The 21,133-nt window shown below is 35.6% G+C and overlaps 1 long non-coding RNA gene across 1 annotated transcript in view; it reads right to left on the minus strand.

Annotated features, from left to right (window-relative positions):
• Window positions 1-5,531: 5,531 nt before the first annotated feature.
• LOC150107690 (uncharacterized) overlaps window positions 5,532-21,133 on the minus strand; it is a 28,686-nt gene continuing 13,084 nt past the window's right edge. Inside the window, exon 4 of the long non-coding RNA XR_016548216.1 lies at window positions 5,532-5,591. This is a non-coding gene — a long non-coding RNA (uncharacterized LOC150107690). The remainder of the gene's footprint in view (window positions 5,592-21,133) is intronic.

Here is a 21,133-nt window from a genome sequence, read left to right on the forward strand (position 1 = left end):
TATTGCTTAGGGTGCTTTTCAACATGGCTACGAAGAAAAAACTAAGAAAAACAATAGATGAGCATCGTGACTTTAAAACTGAATGGACTGAATCTTTCGCGTTTATCTCAAACTCAGGTGGCCTTTCAACCTGTCTTACTTGCCAAGAAAAACTGGCGCACAACAAAAAGTGAAATTTGGAGACACAATTCACGACAAAACATACTACATTTGCCAGAAAATATCCTGTCAGCGACACGAGAAAGAGAGCAGTTGAAGAACTTCAGAAAAATGTAGAAAAATCAAGTTATGTATTTAATTATTGGAGAGAGTCTGCCAATGATGTTAATATTGCAAGCTTCGTAGTGAGTCAGGAGATCACTAAGAGAGGAACACCATTCACAGATGGTTAATACATAAAATATTGTTTTGTTAATGCATCTGAAGAACTTTTTTGGGATTTCAAAAACAAAGTAGAGATTTTAAATAAAATTAAAAACATACAGTTATCTGCCAAAACAGTAGCAGATAGGACAGTTATAATGTCCTCAAATGTGGCCAACCAACAAGTCGAAGACATTAAATTAGCTTCAGCTTTATCAATTGCGGTAGATGAATCTTGCAACATCTCAAGGACACAGCCCAAGTTTCCCTTTTTGTGCGGTATGTATCATCTGAGGATCCGAGAGAAGAACTTTTGGGATTATTGCCACTCAAGGGCCAAACGAGTGGAGAGGACATAGCAAATACCGTCCTTGAATGCATGGAAAAAAATCATATCCCACTCAATAAAATTGTGTCAATTGCAACCGATGGTGCAAAAAGAATGACGGGAGCGAAAAAAGGTTTTGTTTCAATTTTAAAAGGAAAAATTAACCATGAAGTAATTACTTTCCATTTCTCCACCAGGAGAAATGGAAAGTAATTACTTCATGGAAAAAAAAAAAAAAAAAAAATAACTTTTTTTCCTAAAAAGTTATCAGTATCAGTTGGAGGTGACATCATTAAAAGATATCCGCAAATGATGAGCTCGCTCATCTCCACTAGCCTAAGCAGACATCTTCTGGAGGAGAGGCCGTGAGGGGGAGTATTGCAGGGAAGACCTCTGTCGCCCTCTTGACTACCCTTTCACTTCACCACCTAATGCTATTTTTTTCCCTCCAAAGTTATCAGTATCAGTTGGAGGTGACATCACTAAAAGATATCTGCAAAAGATGAGCACGCTCATCTCCACTAGGCTGAGTAGACCTTCTGGAGGAGAGGGGGGTGACGGGGTGGGGTGGGGTGGGGAAGCATTGCAGGGAAGGCCTCTGTCACCCTCCGGACGACCTTTTCACTTCCACCACCTAATGCTATTTTTTTTCCCATCCCAACAATTTCGGACATGAGTGAGAGAAATAGTCACATGGTCTAACATCAAAAACACTTTTTGAGGATAAAATACTTAACATAATAAGGGCAAATGATATAGAATACCCTTCGAGCCACAGAGATAAGATTTGCCCTATGATGTCTCAAAGTAAGATAATCTCACATCATATCCAACAGCATGGACTGTTCAATAAGTAATAAGACTAATTTTACTGTGGCGAAACCACTCATCACAATATTAATTTCTGTGGAATAAAGAAATGTTGCTGTCTGTATTAACAAAAGAGGTTGATAGATGTCGTATACGGGCCGATGTGTCAGTGTCACGTGACTAAATGCAAGCTTGTTTCGACGCGCCTACTCTCCACGACCAGTCGTCAAAATGGAAGTGCCCTTGGAACAGCGTTATGCGATTAAATTTTGTGTGCGTTTGCAAAAATCGGCATCGGACTCTTTTAACATGATACGCGAAGCTTTCCATGATGAAGCAATGTCGAGGGCAGGTGTTTTTCGCTTGCATAAAACTTTTAAGGAAGGAAGGCAAAATGTGGAAGATCTTGAACGTGAGGGAAAACCTTCAACGTCCATCACAGAGACATTGATCAACACAGCAGCGATTATCATCAAGGAGGATCGCAGAATTACAGTACGCCAGTTGCATGTTGTCCTGAATATTTCTGTGGGAAGTGTTCACTCAACCATGGCTGAACATTTGGGACTGAAATGTGTTTGCATCCGATGGATGCCCAAACTCTTGACACTGGAGCAAATGCAGCATCGAGTGGATGTGTGCACAGAATGGAAAGAAAGACTGGAACAAGAAGGTGACAACTTCTTAAAACGCATCATTACAGCAGATGAAGCTTGGTTGTATCACTATGACCTACAATGAAACAACAAAGCAGTGAATGGAAGCATCCGTCTTCGCCTATCCCCAAGAAAGCAAAAACTGTAAAATCGGCTGGTAAAGTTATGACCATAATGTTTTTTGACTATGAAGGCATTGTTTACCAACATGCTGTAGAACCCGGGGATACTGTAAATGGCTCATACTATGCAGAGGTTTTACAGACAATGGTACAGCATGTCAAAAGGACACTTCCTTTTGAAGCGTCCGCTGAAGAATGGCTTCTTATTGCACCACGATAATGCAAGGCCACATATTGCTGATTGTGTAGTGGACGTTTCAGAAGAACAACATAGATATCCTACCACATCCTCCATACAGTCCTAATCTCACACCGTGCGATTTCTGGCTGTTTCCTCAGCTCAAGAAACCACTAAGAGGCCGCAATTTTGAAAGCAACAAAGCATGTGTAAAAGCTGCGGAGGCGGTTTTGAAAGAACTCTCAAAAAAAGGACTTTCACATGTGTTTAAGAAGTGGACGCAATGTTGGGACAAATGCTTCGTGTCTCACGGTAGTTGCTTCGAAAAAGACCATGTTAATGATGACAATTAAAGGTAATCTCTTTTCTGTATAAATATAGTCCTTATAACTTATTGAACAGCCTATGTAGAAACATGTCCGTGAATCATCTGCGCGAAAGTTTCATTTTGGAAGGAACGGTCAGGGTTAAGGGTTAGGTAAATTGTACTATAAGGAAAAACAAACGAGTCAAGTGTCTTTGCAGTTACGGCAATTCGTTCATCCCGTGCAGCTATCGTATTGTGTTGTGGTGATTGGTACCCAGGAAAGTAAAGTAAAATAATGGATGAGCCACAGAAGTCATTGAAATTTCTTTCTTCAGGAAAATGGCACAAGACAAAACTCTTCATCTAGCTCTAAAAGGATGGAAACCGATTATTATTTTAGAAGACACATACATTGTGATGTATTTATCCAGGACCACTTGGAAAAAGTTATGCAGAAAGTGGTCTGATATCCTCAACTACTTGTAAAGAAGAGTTGACTATGAAATGGACCTCGGTGAGTGTTATATTCTGAAATGCCAAGATGGGGAACTAATACTTGATGATACAGGAGCTGAGGGAAGTAAAGTTTTTTCTATTAGTTGTTAAGAAGCTGAGAGATTTTCACCAAAAATGTACAACATTGATAATCATTTACTATTTTTGGAAACTGAATTACCATCTATTCGTATCATGGGGAAAATTATCGCTAATCATTTAAATTCATCAATGGTAAAATTAGACTTTCAAGATTTTATCCAATTCGATAAAGATTCTTTATTTTGAGACATTTACGAACATTTTACAAAAACTATGTGTATATTTGCTGACAAAAGAATACGCAGAATGTTTAGGGAGGCATGGTGTCATTTCCAGACTGACACAATATCAAATGTATGGAAGTGTGGTTACCATGGTATCTGATTTAAAAACCCTTTTGCGTGACTAGCTATTTTGATGTAATGTAACCAAGAAACAGTGAGTAACAAAAATTTTATTCATTGAACTCTTTGGAAAATGTTAAGAGTCTAAACTAAATATTGTGAAATATTTTTAGGTAATTACATGTTTCCAATTTATCTCAGTGAATATACTTGTAAATAGTATTTCGGGAAAATAAATATGCATTTGTAAACTTAAATGAACAAAGATTTGTGCTTTTGTTGTTGTGTTTTTCCACAGTGAATAAGTGTTGAAAACTGATATCCATGTATTGATTATTTTAGAAATTGTCTAATTCTACCTATTGACATTATTTGAGTTATCTGAAAACAATTCGTTCACATAATTGAAAATCCAAACTGTTAGAATTTGGTTGTTTTACAGAGAGAGAGTAGATAATTAACCCAAAACATGACTAACTCTTAAAGTTTGGTATAGAAAAAATGTTTGTACTCTCCAGATAACACATATACAAATTTTACCTTTCCCCACACAAAGTAAGATAAAAACACACCAACAGTACATCTAGCAGCATGTGAAAACATGTCGTTGAGTCATCTGTGCAAAAGGTTCATTTTTGAAGGAATGGTCAGGGTATGGCATGGTAAGTGTAAACAGTACTATAAGAAAATACCATAGAGTCGAGTGACTTTGGACTTAAGGTAATCGTTTATCCATTGCAGCTGCTGTTTTGTGTTGTGGTGTTTTGTGTTTGGTAATGTAAAAATAATGGGTGAGCCACAAATTCTTTGAAAGTTTCTTTGTGAACAGTTCTAATTGTTTAGAATTTTGTAACATATATTTTATGTTAACAGAAAGTTAACATAAAATATATGATCAGAGCTAATAATCAGTAAAATAATAATAATAATAATAAATAACTATTTATTTGTGGTGCCATATGAAGTAATCTAAGAAGAAGAAGAAGAAAAGAAAACGATTATCAAAAATCGATAGTGGGTGAAAAATACGAATTTTCAGTTATTATTGGGATAATTGATTGCCAATTTCTTATGAATAAGACCTCAAATTTATTTCCTAAAGAAATTTGTATTTCTGATGGAATTATTGTAAGATATGCATTGACAAAATCACCTTGTAGTTGGAAAGAATTACCTGAAAAAGTTATAAAACAGAATTCTTGGTTAATAAAATATAACTATCAGCTGAAGTGGGAAATTGGTTCACTATCTCTGGACAAACTAAGAAATTAGATGATAGAATCAACATGCAAATATCAAATATTACTCGCCAAAGAGAAAAATCAAACACATTAACGAGATTAATAAGGAGGCCTGTTCTTGATTTAAATGCAATTGGATGCCCAAAATGTGAAAACATAATGTGTACTTTTAAATGCTTTTGGAAACATAACGAAAGATTTTGTGCCTTTAATAATTCTCAGAAGTATATGTATTGGTTTCAAAAAATAAATATGCAACCCTTAATTTTACTATAGTAATAAATTTCCAATGATCACCAAATGAAAACTTAACTTGCAGATGAGAGTCACATTGTCAAAAACCACATTTCCACAAGCATGGGAAAGAACTTTTAATGTATTTTTCAATTTATTTATTTTCTGTATGTTAGATTCAGTAAATACAATTTGTAAATAATATTTCATTCAAATAAAATGTGTAAATTTAAATGAACAAATTGGGTGTCATTGATGTGTTATACAAATTTAAGTAAGACCATAACATTTTTTTTCCTTGTGAAATTTCATGCCACAAAGTAACCAGAGACTTTTTTTGACTCAGTGAATTAAAAGTCTTATTTGTTCATGCAAGTCCTCAAATATTTCATGAAACTGTCAACTCTTGGAAGCAAAAGGAATAATCGGGGATTAAATTAATAGCCAGAATTTTAGTGGAGAAGATTTCACCTGAAAAGTACAATACTGTAAGAATTTGATTATTTTACAGAGCCATTTGTTAATAATATTACAGACAAATAAAAGGTAACATAGAAATTAACAAAGTATATATTACAGAGGTAATATTCATTTGAAATAATAAGAAATAACTATTAATTTGTTGTGCTGGCTAAAGAAATTTCTAAAAGAAAACACAATGGCAAGTTCAAAACCTTGTTTGTTGCATTTCTGTTACTTAAAATTACTAATGCTAAAGAAAAAAATAAATAAAATAAATAAATTTCAGTTATTACAGAAATAGGTTAACAGCACAAGGAATCGCAGGTAAAATTAATAGTCAATATTGGTTTTAAAAAAATAAATGTAAGCATTAACTTACTACAGCAATAATTTCCCACGGGAACAAAGAATGAATAATTTTAGGATATGTGTCATCACAATCATGTGAATGCTAATCCCTTAGTCATATGTAAGTATTTGAGAAACATCCAATCTTGGGAAAATGATAAGTTTTGAACAATACCGCAATTTACGGATGTGACTCATGTCATCTTCATGAAAGACCCCTTTGAAGAAAACCATGATTTGTAGTAACCGCTCGCTGGGGGATTTTGTCATAACAATAACATAGCATCTATGGGCTGAAATCTAAAGGAAAAATACTCAACTATTTCAGGTTACAGACTTCTTCTTCTTCTGCAGCTTCTCCCACTTAAGTGGGGTCACTGTTGATAATGAGTCTCCTCCACACCTTCCTGTCTTGGGCTGTCACCACATCCAAGTTCTTCATCCTCAAATCCTCTTCTACCAGCTCCCTCCATCTCTTCTTTGGCTGCTCATGCTTCTGCCTTCCTTGCACATCCATCTGCATGACCCTCCCTCCTCATCACATGACCAAACCATCTCAACCTTGCCTCCTGTATTTTTGCTCCTAAGTTTGTAACTTTCACTGTTCCCCTGATATAGTCATTTCTCAGACGATCCGTTCTGGTCACACCGCACATCCACCTAAGCATTCTCATCTCTGCTACTTGCATCCTGCTGATGTTATTTTTCCTCAGGGCCACAGTTTCTATAGCATACGTCATAGCTGGCCTCACTACTGTCCTATAGATTTTGCCTTTCAGATTGATTGGCACCCTCTTATCACATAACACTCCAGCCATCTCCCTCCAGTTCCTCGATCCCACTTCCTTCTCAGCTCCTCCATCTTCTTTCACTGTTGAACCTAAGTATCTAAAGTCTCTCACCTTCCTATTGACATTTCCTTCCAGCTCCAGATCTGTCTCCTGTCCACTGCCCACTGTGCAAAACATATACTCTGTCTTACTTCTGCTCAGTCTCATACCTCTCTTCCAGTACTTTTTCCATCTTTCCAGTTTAGTTCCTGCTTCTTCTCTTGAATCTGCACACAGCAAGATGCCATCTCATGTTCTGCATACAACATTGTCCAAGGCACATCTTCTTTCACCTCCTCTGTTACCACCTCCATCACAATATTAAACAGAAACGGACTTAATGCTGATCCTTGATGCAAGCCAACTGTTACTTGAAAACTTTCTGTCTGTCCCAGACATGTCCGAACACGTGTCTTCACATTTCTGTACATTTCCTGCACCAACCTGATATATTTCTCTGGAACCTTCTTCTCCCTCAGACACCTCCAGACTTCTTGCCTTGGCACTCTATTGTATGCTTTCTCTAGATCAATAAATGCCAGATGTAGCTCCCTTTGTTTCTCTTGATACTTTTCCATCATCTGCTGTAACCCAAAGATAGCATCTGTTGTTGATCTGCCAGGCATGGAGCTAAATTGTTCCTTTGCAATCTCCACCTCCTTCTTCAATCTACCATCATGAACCCTTTCTAGGATTTTCATTGTGCGGGATATAAACTTTATTCCTCTGTAATTTTTACAGTCTTGTGCATCCCCTTTACCCTTGTAGATGGGGACAAGAATACTCTCCCTCCATTCCTGGGGTATATTTTTCTGTTGGCAAACTTTTATGAACAGGTCCCACAGCAGGTCAATTCCCTCTTCCCACAGTGCCTTCATGCCTCCACTAGAATTCTGTCGGGGGCCCACCGATTTTCCATTCCTCATCTTCTTGATGGCCTCCATCACTTCCACTCTACTCATGTTCTGCACCATCCCCTCAGAAGGCTGCCCATCTTCTCTGTGAGTCCTTGTATTTTCCTCATTCAAAAGTCCCTCAAAGTATATATTTCCATCTGTTTCTTATGTCTACATCTCTCCATAATACTCTTCCTTGAGCATCTTTGATCTGCCTCACATGTAAGATGTCCTTTGCTGCTTTATTTCTACATTTTGCTGGTTGGTAAATTTTTCTCTGTCCTTCCTTTGTTTCAAATTGATCATACAGATCTTGATATGCCATGGCCTTCGCCTGTGCCACAACTCTCTTGGCTTCTTGTTTTCTCTCTCTGTACACCTCTCTGTCCTCTTCCACTCTTGACTCATCCCACTTCTGTTTTGCCTTCCTCTTAGCTGTCACTGCCACTCATACATTATTATTCCACCACCAACCCTCCTTCTGCTCTCTAATCTTTGCAGATGTCTCACCAAGCACCTCCATTTCACAGCTCAGGATTACTTTTAAATTATGTTTCCACCAATCTTGTACACTTTCCAGTCCATCCGGAATCCTCTGTAACCCCTCTCCCTAAAACGATTCCTCACACTCTCCTCTTTTAAGCGAAACCACTTAATTGTCTTCATCCCATGGCATCCAGAGGTTTTTATCTTCGATCTTATTTTAAAGTCTGCACACAGCAGTCGGTGTTGCTGTGCCGCTTGATTTGTTGGAATTACCTTACAATTTGTCACAACCTTAAGATGTTTTCTTCTAATCAAAGTGTAGTCAATTTGTGAACTGTTGTTACCACTCCTAAATGTTATCGAATGTTCTTCCCTCTTGTAGAAAACGAGTTCACAATTGCCAGATCAAACGCTACTGCAAAGTCCACAACCCTCTCTCCTTCCTGGTTCATCATTCCCACTCCATAGCCACCATGCACCCTTTCACAGTCTCTATTCTGTCTCCCTGTGTGTCCGTTCAAGTCTCCTCCGACAACCACCATCACATTTTCTTCCAGTTCCCTCTTACAGTTTTTACAGAAATTTCGTTCTTTGTGGTTTTGTGTTTTGTTGTGGTGTGGATATAAAATTCAACTATTTTGGAATATTTTTTTGGAATATTCGTATTTAGAAGAGCTATTCTGGAAAGCTGTAAGTAATTTTAAATTATCATTAGAATTTCTAGAATACATACAAAGGTTTTGTAATCCATTTAACTGTCCGTTTATTTTAATTTATTTATTTTAAAATGCCATAGAGACACCAGCATATAATTAAATTATTCAGAAAAGCTCGAAATACCGTCGCCGTGTAAACTTAAAAAAAAAAATCCACATTGAGAGATAGGAAACAACTGATAGCTGGCGGATATATATGTCACCAAACGACAGGTGTTGTGAATATATGTTAGCCCCAGTAACCTATAATGAAAAGTCAACTGCATTTTGAGACTTGTGTTTGTGTTCTGTGCTATGAATATATGTTAAAAATCAACAATTTGGAATATTCAGAAAACCTAGATAGTACCAAGATGTTCCCATTCTGGAAAGAAATGTAAGTTCATTTTTTTTTAACTTCAACATAACAATTGATAATTGTCATTTCAATAATCACTGCTGTATGTTTCGGCAAGCGTAATTCTAATACTGAATAGTTTTTTATGCATTCGTGATATCTGTAAATTCCTATTTCTGCATATTGCATTGTAAATAATATCTGTGAAATAAATATGTAAACTTAAAAGAACAAACATGATGTGTTATGTATGTTTAAGTAAGATCACTTTCGAAATCGCCGTGAATTCACGATTTGTTTATTTATTTATTTATTGAACTTTAAGATCTTAATTTTAGACAAATCAAAATATTCGGATGAATTATGAATAAAATATGAATTTGAATTAGAATATGAATATAGAAGAAAATACAGATGAGCTATGGAAAAAAAGTGTGTGTTTCAGCGACACCAGTATATAATTAAATTATTCAGAAAAGCTCGAAACACACCCGCCATCACGACTTTCTCTAAGAATTCCCACCCTTTAACAGGAAAGAAATACCCCAAATTGTATTGGAAATTAGTACACCCATCTATAGACAACCAAACATGATGACAATGATGGATGTGTGTCACACAAAATTCCAAGATATCTTATCTCAAACACATCGCCCACAATTCCATAGCCAAACCAAAACACCATGTGATATTACAGAGGGACATATGTTCCCCAGAAACTTCCAAACACAAAACGTCACGATTCTTATCTCTAAATATCACCCACAATTCATTAAGCGAACCAAAAACACCATGTGATGTCCCTGACAGACGAGGGCCCGAGCGAAATTCCAAAGATTCCAAACTCTATAACAACAAACATTCACGTCACGATTCCTTATCTTATCTTGATCTGGTCACTAGTGTCCCACCAATCACGCCACGATTCCTTATATCCCTTTCCATTCAAAACAACAACGTCACTTATCTACATCTGAGAACAACACACACCCACGACACGATTTCTTATCTTATCTTGATCTGGTGACTAGTGCCCCACCAATCACAACATGAATCCTTATCTTTACCATCACCCATAATTCCATACGCGAACCAAAACACAAGAACTCATGTCACTGACACATATGCCCCCAGGGAAATTCCTAACATTGCAATCTCATGATGTCACACACACAATGACGTCATCAAATCAACAACCAATCACGTCACGATTCCTTATCTTATCTTGATCTGGTCAGTAGTGACCACTCTACTACTATCGCCGAGTAAACAATGCTCTCATTAACAAAGATTATTTCAAGACAGCAGTTTTAAACATGAGAGAATTTTTTCTTCAAAGGTTTCAGGAATTCAGAAATAATAAAGCGACGCTAGCTTTTATTACAAATCCTCTTAATGCCAATGTGAAGGGATTAAATTTTTCTCCATTTGATATTGACATGGCTAATTTTGTAAAACAATTGCTGGACTTCACAAGCAAAGACTTATGGAGCTCCAAATTTGTACGTCTCGGTACTGAAATAGAAGAACTGGAAAAAGACAAATGCAATCTGATTTCACAGCGCAAGCAGATTGCTATAAAAATCTACAGAAGGCAGACTCAATGATTTTCAATACTTGGAATAGTCTTCCGGACTCATATCATGAGTCGAAAAAATTTGCATTTGGTGTTCTCAATATCTTCGGGTCTACATATTTATGTGAGCAATCGTTTTCTAACATGAATTTCATTAAATGTAAATTGAGGAGCCAAATTACTGATTCCAACTTGGAATCGTGCCTTAAATTAAAAACGACTAGTTACAAACCAAATATAAATATTCTGACAGTCATCAGAAGAAGACAGATGAAATGGTTCGGACATGTGGAGAGGGCTAATGGCATTCCAAAGCAAGCACTAGAAGGAATCATTCCGGAATCAAGGGTTCGAGGCCGACCTCGATTAAAATGGACTGATAACATCAAAAAAATGGACAAATTAACTCCCTTTCTCAACTGACATCAAGAACAAGAGACCAAGACGACTGAGGGAGGCTAGCAAAGAGTACCACCTACCAGCCATGAATGACCCAATGGTTCATTTAGGACTACGGGAGAAGAAGAAGTTACAAACCGGAAATACAGAAACTTTCTAAGGAAATGCAAGCTCATTGCTCACACTGATTAAAACCAATGAGAGCAATTTTGTGCGATTTTTTCTTCATTTAATGAAGATATAATTAATATTATAACTTGTTATATATTACTTTAAATTTTCCTTATTTGTAAAAATATACTTATGGCTTTGGAGTAATTTTTAAATTGCTGTGAGGGACAGGGTTGGCTCTTCTATCTCAAAAGTTTGCCGACCCCTGATCTAGAAGAACAAAAAGTGATCCAAGCTGTCTGTTGACTAACACGTCAAAGAATGTTGTTTTTGTTGCCTAACAAGACAATATTCTTCCGAAAACATCGCAATAGATTCTTGGTTATATTCCAGATTTCAATCTTTTCTATTCATTAAAAATAAATAAATAAATAAACCCTTCGATTATAATTGTACTGGCACCGGAAGTACCACTTACTTTCCATTAGATTAAAAAAAAAAAAAAAAGCTGAAAAGGAAGAGGCATGATTCCAATTTTTAGATCATTCGGAGCAATAGAAAATCCTCCCACGTATTTGAACTGTATGATTATTTACTTAATAATCGACTTTCTGCTAATAATCGACTCGGTCCCTTTGTGTGTGTGTGTGTGTGTGTGTGTGTGTGTGTGTGTGTGTGTGTGTGTGTGTGTGTGTGTGTGTGTGTGTGTGTGTGTGTGTGTGTGTGTGTGTGTAAGCATTACTTTTTAGTTCAATTGGAATTAAAAATCCAATATCAAAAAATTCGCATACTTTAAACATATTCATAATTCGTAATAGATGTGATAGGAATGAACATAAATACCTTGACGCTTTAAAAGCGACAGATTTTTTTTTTCTTATTAAATCCGATCCAAAATAAGTGACATCGATATGCCAACATAGCATGGTAAGTTACCTCTCCCGATAGATCTCCTATTTTAAGGAACAGAAAGGAATTTTACTTTTTTTTTCTAATAAAAGAAAAAAAAAGGGAAGAGTATTTTAAATTGCTGGGAAGAGTATTTTAAATTATTCGCATTTAGTTTGAACAACTTAAATGAGAAATCAACTACAGAACCGTAAAAGTGCTACTGCAGCAGTTACACGGAATTTCAACAAATCCGTGTAGTATTATTAAAACTTGTTTTTACATTCAGAAAAAAAATCTTCAAGTCAATTTCCAAAATAATTTCTTAACTATTATCATCATTATCATCATCTTAGGTGAAATCTTCATATTGAAGGTCCGCAATTATGGATCTGTCCATAATACACTGGAACTAATATTGCACAGGGGCCCCCAAGAACCAAGTGCAGGGGAAAAGTTTCCTACATATTTTTGACTGTAGCAGCGTGTGTTCGAGGGACCGGTTGCCTGTTCTGAGGGATGAAAAACTCGAGTTTCCAGGTGAAAAAAAACCTCTACCCCCGTATAAGACCGGCTAACTCACTTTTCGTCGAAAAACACCGGATAAAGGTTCCTCACGTCATGGACGAGAATCGAACCCAGTTCTTTCCGACCAAAGGGCTTCGTCTATACTGATTGAGCTACTTCATAAATATAAATATCATTTTATTAACCTTTAAATATATTTAGTCCAATTTTAGCATTAGTAGTTTCATATAATTATAATTCAAAACGACTTGCAATAATAAAATACATAAAAATTTTGAAAACATTAATAACAATTAAGTTTCATTAAGATTGTGTGATTAATAATAATTATATCTAATAATTAAAATATCATAATCATGTTTCACTCAAATATCCTTAATTATCTTAGAGCTTCAATTGCAACACTCCTCTATTCAGCCGTGGATGAAAGAAAGATGGGGAAATCGCTTAAGAGTTTTTCGGCTCCTGTTACTCAGTTTGTGGATATCAAGTAATGAGAATAAGATTTTCCTTCGGTCTTTCGGAATTGTGACTAACAATGAATATAATCTTTCAGTAATAATATTTTAAAGCCTCTCTTTTCAAATTAAATCGCTTGTAACCAAATTCCATAGAAAATTAGCAGAGAGAGATATTTTTCAACTTAATTTACTCAATGTTGACTCTGAAATACGCCAGGATATTGCATTGTGGTTGAAGATTTCTTTTAAAAAAAGAAGTTTTTAATTTATAAAACAATATTAGGTCCACTTAGTTAATTATAACTTGCGGTAAGCGAAGAAAAGGCATAAATTTCAACTTTTCAGCTGATACTGACTGAATTATCTGGGAAAGGAAATGCGGCGTTCTTTTACTAGTGTTTTAGTTTTTGCTAGGGGCTACTAATTTAATTTCAGCATTGCCCTTCGTCTGAAAAAAAAAACTTACACCCCGCATTCTAACAAAAGCTAAGTCGCAAAACAGATGATAGCACTTTATGAAAGGCATTTTGCAAAAGTATTGTATGTATTGACTTCGTGGTATAATAATGAACTATGTATTATCAAAGAACAATATATTATTTATTTACTTAAAAAATAAACCTGATATCGTATTTGGGTGAATGATGGAGACGTAATATGTAAAGAGAAGCTCACTCAGACAGATACCCACAGTATTTTTCAAAGGGTTGTGGAAGGCCATTCTTGAAAATCATATAAAGGCATGGTGCATTAGGAGAGTGAGGCGTAACATTTTTTCATGGAGCGAGGTTGGTGAGTAGAATGCCGATTGAAATATCTAGCAGACATATCTGCAATCTAACAGTCAACAGGAAGTCGTATCTCACCTTAATGAATTAATATAAGGTAATATACAGATATTATGCCTGCTAGATTGCTTCCTATTTACGTCGATGAGTACAAACACATCCAGAGTTTTTGACTCTTGTAAGTGTTGTAAATAATAATACTTTAGAAATTTTACTACATGATATTATAGTATACCATAATTAAGTGTATATTAAGTATAAATATTTAATCGGCACAAAAAAGACTCTGGAAGATAAAAGTAAAGCTGTTTTTCTTTGAATCTAATTCTAAAGGACCGACATAAAACTGGGGAGTTAAATGCAGACTATGGCATTCGATTTATGTTTTCAATTCGCTTACATGTTTTCTTAAAAATCAATCTATTAAATAACCTTCTTAATTTCTATTGATTAATTTTATTATCGTCATCTTATAATTGCCTGAATCCTTTATATTGATATTATTATGAGTTTACCCTTTAGAAATTTTAAGCACTGCTCTCATGATCACCGTGACATTTTCTACTGCTAACCGGTTTTTCACTTTACTTTTGGATCTCAAGTATGATGTTTCTAAAAGTAGGCAATTACTTAAAATATAATGATATTTATTTGTTTTTATTATTCGTGACACGATATCATTTTTTCTCCATGTAGTAGTGCCACCATATATGAGAAGTTTGGCCACCAATGGAATAGAGTACAAAATTCAATAAAGAAAAAAGAGCGTCTTGGTAAAAGAATTGTGCACTTCTAAGAGAAGAGAACGGATATCCATATAATAGAAGAGACGGATCAAACAAGAAACAAAATTGGATGATATATAAATCATAAATGAACTAGAAATATGGATAGAAAAACTATCTCGTCTTGAACGAAACATTAGGAGAATAAGTTTTACCACACATATGCAATATTAAGCGACGATGTCTGATAAACAGTAAGCTATATATTTTTCTTTGATTCACCCGTACATCACTGTCTCCAATTTGCTTCTTATACCCACCAAAACAAATATTTTTTTCAAGCAAATCTGCTTAAACTCTTGTTTGAACATGAATCGCTATTTTTGCTATGCCACTTGATTTATGAAACAAGTAACGAAAGTGAAAGGTCTCCATAGCTTATTAATAGCAACGATGCCCTTCGTTTGGAAAGACACTTGGGATCAAATCTTTTCTAAAACGCTCCGAACTGTTATAAAGGCTTTTAAACTGAAGTTGAGTTAATGTCTCATCTAAAAGCGGCAGGGTTTTATTTGCAGGAATTCAGATATTCACTCCAGTAAAATTGCGAGACGTCCACAGAACATGCACTATTGAGACAGCAGATTTATTATAGACAAAATTAACCTATTTATCATAGCATTAAGTTTATATGAAGCCAAGTTATTTGGCTATTATAGTCTGTTTGGACCAACATATTAAGAGGGAGGTAAGATGAGAATCAACTGACGTTGACAAACATTTCTCTATATTTTGTATTATAAAAGCATATGATGTTGCTGAGAGTTTCCTTTTATAGTGTGAATTAAAGAAACCATATGGCACAAGTATCTCTAAAAGACCAGATTATTTTTTAATACTGAGAGTAGCTATATTTATTAGAAGTTGTCCAAGATCTATAATTAAATGTAAATGAAAAAAGATAACTATATATTTTAAAAAAATGTATAACTAGATTCCAAGACTGTAGAAAGATTACAACCATATTTCTAAACTCTGAAGAAAGATTTCTTAAAAGAGATTCCATTGATTAATTTTCTCTTCTCTCTATGATAGCAAGGAGGTTATTACGGATAATCATTATTACCATATATTAAAATATACAATTATTATTATTATTTGTCACCTCCAGGGAGTCCAAAGACTCATCGACTAGAGAGGGTATTTACTCTAGAGCTCTGCTTCCACCACTCACAATCCACCAACTGACCGCAACTACACCAACGCCATCCACTGACCACCACTGGTATTTCCACAGACAATCACAAACATCCATGCCCAGGGCGGGATTCGAACCCGCAGCCTCTTGACTGGAGAGCGGACACGCTAGCCATTCGGCCAGCTAGGCTGGCCAATAAATACAATTATCCATGAAAATTTCATAAGATGTAAAATGTAGCGGTGCCATCCTTTATTATAAACATTTCAACGTAGATACAATGTTGTTTTGACTAATTTTTCCATTAAAATGATCCGAAAGCAATCAAAACGCCCAATAATAGTTACCCTTCAATTTCTTGACAAGTTTTTGTAAAGATTTTAAATACAGAATTTCATTCATCGACCAGAATCCAGGATAACTAGAGTATGTGGACGAAAGGATAAAAAGGAATCTGATGAGTACTTTATCATTGTGAAACACGTTTAAAAACGTGAATCGTCCCAGAGGAAAACAAGACCATTGGTGCATCTATAGTAATGCAACAAATTCTCGTACATTCTTCTACTTATATAATTGTAGAATTATATAAGTAGAAGATAAGTAGAAAGCACAAATCCCTCAGGGAAAAAAAAATAATGACATCTGTGAGGAAACTGTGAGGAATATATGATGGTTTCTTTCCAGGAATCAAATCATCATACATTTATCTATTCAGGAAAACAAGAAAAAAATAGTCAATGACAAGGGACGGAAGGTCAGCAAGTACCAAATGTGCGCGGTGCCAGTAGCAGTAGTATACAAGTTATTATATTCTTGTTTTTATGAATGTTATACGAATCTAAATATGTATCAAAATGCATCTAGACCAGTGGGTCTTAACCTTTTTAAAAGATCGGCACCCCCTTGAATCTAAAAGTAAGTTCTCGCACCCTCTTGAAAAATGTGTTTCTCTTTCTTTATTTAGGAAATTACATCTATTGCAAGATAATTTATTTATTGAAAAATAAACACATATATTTACATATACATACAAAACAATATCTCAATTTTTAATGGCTATGTTATTGTTGTTTATCCATAATAATACTTTTGAAGCGAGGCTCCTTTTTTGAAAGAGCCACGCGTAAGTCATCTTGCATTTAAGCGATTTCTGGCTTTTGTTTTTATGTGCAAAAGTGATTAAAATACCATTTCACGCAGGTAGGTGGTGGCAAATGGTAAAAGTGTCTGCAATGCTGCTTTTGCCAGCTGTGGATAAGGTTCTAAGTCCAGTTTTTCAAATTCCATTTGAATACGTGCATTGGCTCGTATTTCAATAAATCATCTTTTATTAAATAGCTGTCGTGTATCGAATCTGGGTCAAAATTTAGAAACTTCTCTCGCACCCCCAGGGGTGCACACACCCCAGGTTAAGAACCACTGATCTAGACAGTAGTTGGGATTATGCCAAAGTAACTTGGGGAGTATTTACAACGTGTGCTCTCTCTCTTAGTTTGTTTCTGTAGAAATAAAAATTCCAATCTGCGTGTAGGGACGGGTAATTTCGCCTCCCTATGAAAGACCGTTTTGCATCTGAGATAACTTTCTTCATTGTGGAGATAATATTTTGGATAACAATAAGCTATTGGTATCCTTTAATAGGCAACGTGTATACCCGCTAGCATGTTTAATATATTACCATCGAAGGCACATCAATCAAACTCAATCAGCCTACGGGCCACATTCGATATTATGACTTGCAGGTGTCTGTCAGCTGCACCCAAAGCGCTTTAACTGCAATTTTTTCTTCTTCCTAATATGAGTGGAAGTCGAGTGATTATGATATCATCATAATCGAATTCCCGATATATATATAAAAGTTCTGTAACGACAACAATCGTATATATATATATATATATATATATATATATATATATATATATATATATATATATATATATATATATATATACGATTGTTGTCGTTACAGAACTTTTTTAATCAGCCAATAGTTTATAATCAGTTAGGATTTAAGAACGATATCATTGAACTTAATAGTGGTCCGACAGAAATCTTGAAGTAATGATAAAGCTGTGAAAACAACCGTGAAGAAAAACTCTCAAAGCAGACGTAGAAATGAACAAGAATATGCATACGCCACCTACCGACTACGTTTTAGAGTGGAACAAATATTTATTTCGACAGTTCACTGAGAACACAGATGAACTGAGAAACTGTTTTTCTTTTACTGTCAACACCATAACATAAAAATAAATAAATATGCACAAAAAAATCAACTAGAATAAGAATTTTAAAGTGGCCCCGTTTATATTGAACATTAAAATTTCATTATGAGCGATAGAGTTTCGGATATCAGGTATTTAAATCGATTCATGTGTTTGAGATGCGCTAATGGAAGGAGATATACGCTGGCGTATATCTCCTTCCATTTTACTGGATTTAGAAGAAATTGCAATAAAGTCAACTGCTATTAGTATGCAAAAAATAAAGGCACTTTCATATATTATAATTTCATTGTTGAATTTCTTTTTTTTTATATGTTTAGAGCACGTGAATGAAAAGAAGAATATAATTTCTTGTAACTTATGTTTCTTATACCGTAAGAAACATAAATAAGCTTTAAATTGGTAGGCATTCATCAGAAAACTAGTTCTTTCTTTCTTTCTTCCTAAATATCGACTTGCAGGGCTTAATGAACAAGAGAAAGAAAAAGAAAAACTTATCAAATATTTCTACTCTATTCACGTTCTTCTTTGTAATTCGGTTATTTCCTGCAGTGGGCTCTTACAATAAAGGTCAGCCAGCATATTATAAAGAAGAGCGATTAAGTCTGATAGAAGGACTCAGTTCTCCCTTGCGAGAACTGCTGTGGACGCTCACCGAGAATAAGTGCCTTCGTATTTGTTCTTGGAACAGCCATGACCATCTGTCTTTTTCTTCTTTTTCGAGCGTTCCTCTATCCTTTCTCGCAGGAAATACATTTGATCCTCCAGGGGTAGTAGAGTAATCACAGACAGTCTATTCTTCACCTCATTGTACTTATAAAATTTATTTTATCTTTCGTTATAGGAGTTGCTTTTACATTATTTCTTTGGTAATTCGTTAATCAGACTTATAAAGCAGTTTCTGAAATCCTACGTACGTTTGATTGCAACTAATGTCCACAGCTGGGTCAACTTTCTTCTTACTTCCATGATCCAACAAGGCACAATTACTTCCGGTGATTATTTATTGTCTAAGAAAAAAATACTCTAACTTTTTTGTGTGTAGTGTAGTAATTTTGCAAAGGTAGTCTCCAAAGAGTTTTTTTTTTTTTTTTGTCAATAATGTTGGTATGGAAGTCTGTGTAAATCTAATGTAGAAGTTTTGGAAGGTTTCCAAATATGAAGTGAAGACAGGGATTTCAGTTTTGTAATGAACTAGCAACGGTTGCTATAGCAAAAAGAAATTTTTGGTTCGAGATTTACAGATTGCAGATCAAAGGCTATGTGCTGATGTACGATCTGCTAATGTCGTTAACGATGGCTTTTCCACTGAGCTTAGTTTTATTTGCCAAAAAAAATCCACCCCATCCAGAAATGTGTATTCTTTCGTGGTATTCATTACAATTAAGTGATGATTTTTAATTTAAAAAAAAAAAAAACATAGAAAATGCAACGCTTATTTTAAAACAACTTTGCTAACTTTTCAGAAATCCGTGTTTATCAATGCCTTTTCACTTTCTTTGACATTTTGTAGATTTTAATCTTGAATTTCGCTGTATCCCTTCAGGGTATGTTGTTGCTGATTGGTTCCCTGGTGCATCCGCAGGTGCAGCGGGAATCAATCAGTTTCCCCTCTACGAAGAGATGCATTGTGATTAATTAGTAGTACGTGGACAGATATTAGAATTATATAATTAATTACCTTTCCTTGGAGAGAAAAGAGACAACAATGCTTTAATCAAGTTGCCATGGATACCGTACTAGAAACGCACTGTGCTTGAACGTTATTTTGAAAGCTAGCTCTTCAAAAGTTTGCTCAATTTACAGTAGGGTGCCTGAAGAGAAACAGAGCTTCAAAGTAAACGCGTTATACAAGCAGCTTAAAGATGTTTTTAACTGAAATATGTACGATAGCGTGATTTTATTTTTTCATTTGGTGTCATAAATAGACAACCTTGACCAAATATAAAATCCACTGACTATATTTTTCTACAAAAGAATATTTTTTTTCTTTGTTTTATAAATCACTGCGGAATGGGGAAGGAAGAAACAAATGGGGAATGGAAGACCAGAGAATTATCTCTTTTGAAAATAAAACATAGCGAGCTAGACCTTTCCTATTTATGAGTTCAAGTCGAGAAAGAAGAAAGTTGATGATATCTTTAAATAACTATCCTACTGTGGTCATTCGCTGAATCACGAAAACTATTTCGACCGGAGAGGGGGGGAGAGTGTGGGGGGGGTGGGGAGGAAAGAAGGCCACCAGCTATACGATGGAAAACTGTTGCAGGTGTCTCTCACTTTATCGTCTAGGATGAGGCCTAAAACATTCACGACGTAATCTGCGGAAATGTGGCCACAAGATGATTTTGCTGACTATTGCGAAAAGTGATACAGGAAGGTAATGGTTCTTTAGTGCGATTCCTCTAAGTCATTTAGATCCTCTTATTGGTCACGTGCGAGACGCAGCTCTCTGGAATGACAGAAATCTGGCGGGCAACCGTACAAGTCAGTAACTGAATGTGGTAGCAAGAGGTGGTAAGTATTGTAGAATACGGACACGTCATCTTTGCGCTGGCCGTAAGTTGTATGTGCGTGCGTGTGTGAATGTTTCACTACTTGCTCTGACAAAACGCTCGCCGGCACTCTAGAATGCTCGGGCTTTTTAAAATCTGGCCAAATGGACTTTTTTTTTTTTTTGTTGTTGTTACAATCGACACAACCAAATAACGTGCCTGGAGATCAAAAAGACTAGTTCGTCTTGCTTAAGGGGGATACGTGAGCCTTTGGTTAGTGCACATGTACACCGCCTAATAATACTCCCCCCCCCTCAACTCTCAGTTATATATTGTGCCGGTTGTTCCACTTAAATTGGAAGTCTGCGAATTGGTGATTCAGGATTCATTCTAAACTTTTAACTTTTGCTTCTGCGTGATACTTCTATGGTTTTGTCACAAGATCCCCAACCCTACCCCCATCAAATATACAAGCAGAGAAGGACTCTCCTTAGATTACGCTGTCACCGTCAAGTGCTTCTTTGAGGAACAAAGTAAACAG

The sequence above is a fragment of the Typopeltis vanoorti genome, chromosome 4, assembly GCF_054136105.1.
Source record: "Typopeltis vanoorti isolate ZY-2024b chromosome 4, IOZ_Tvanoo_1.0, whole genome shotgun sequence".
Taxonomy (NCBI): domain Eukaryota; kingdom Metazoa; phylum Arthropoda; class Arachnida; order Uropygi; family Thelyphonidae; genus Typopeltis; species Typopeltis vanoorti.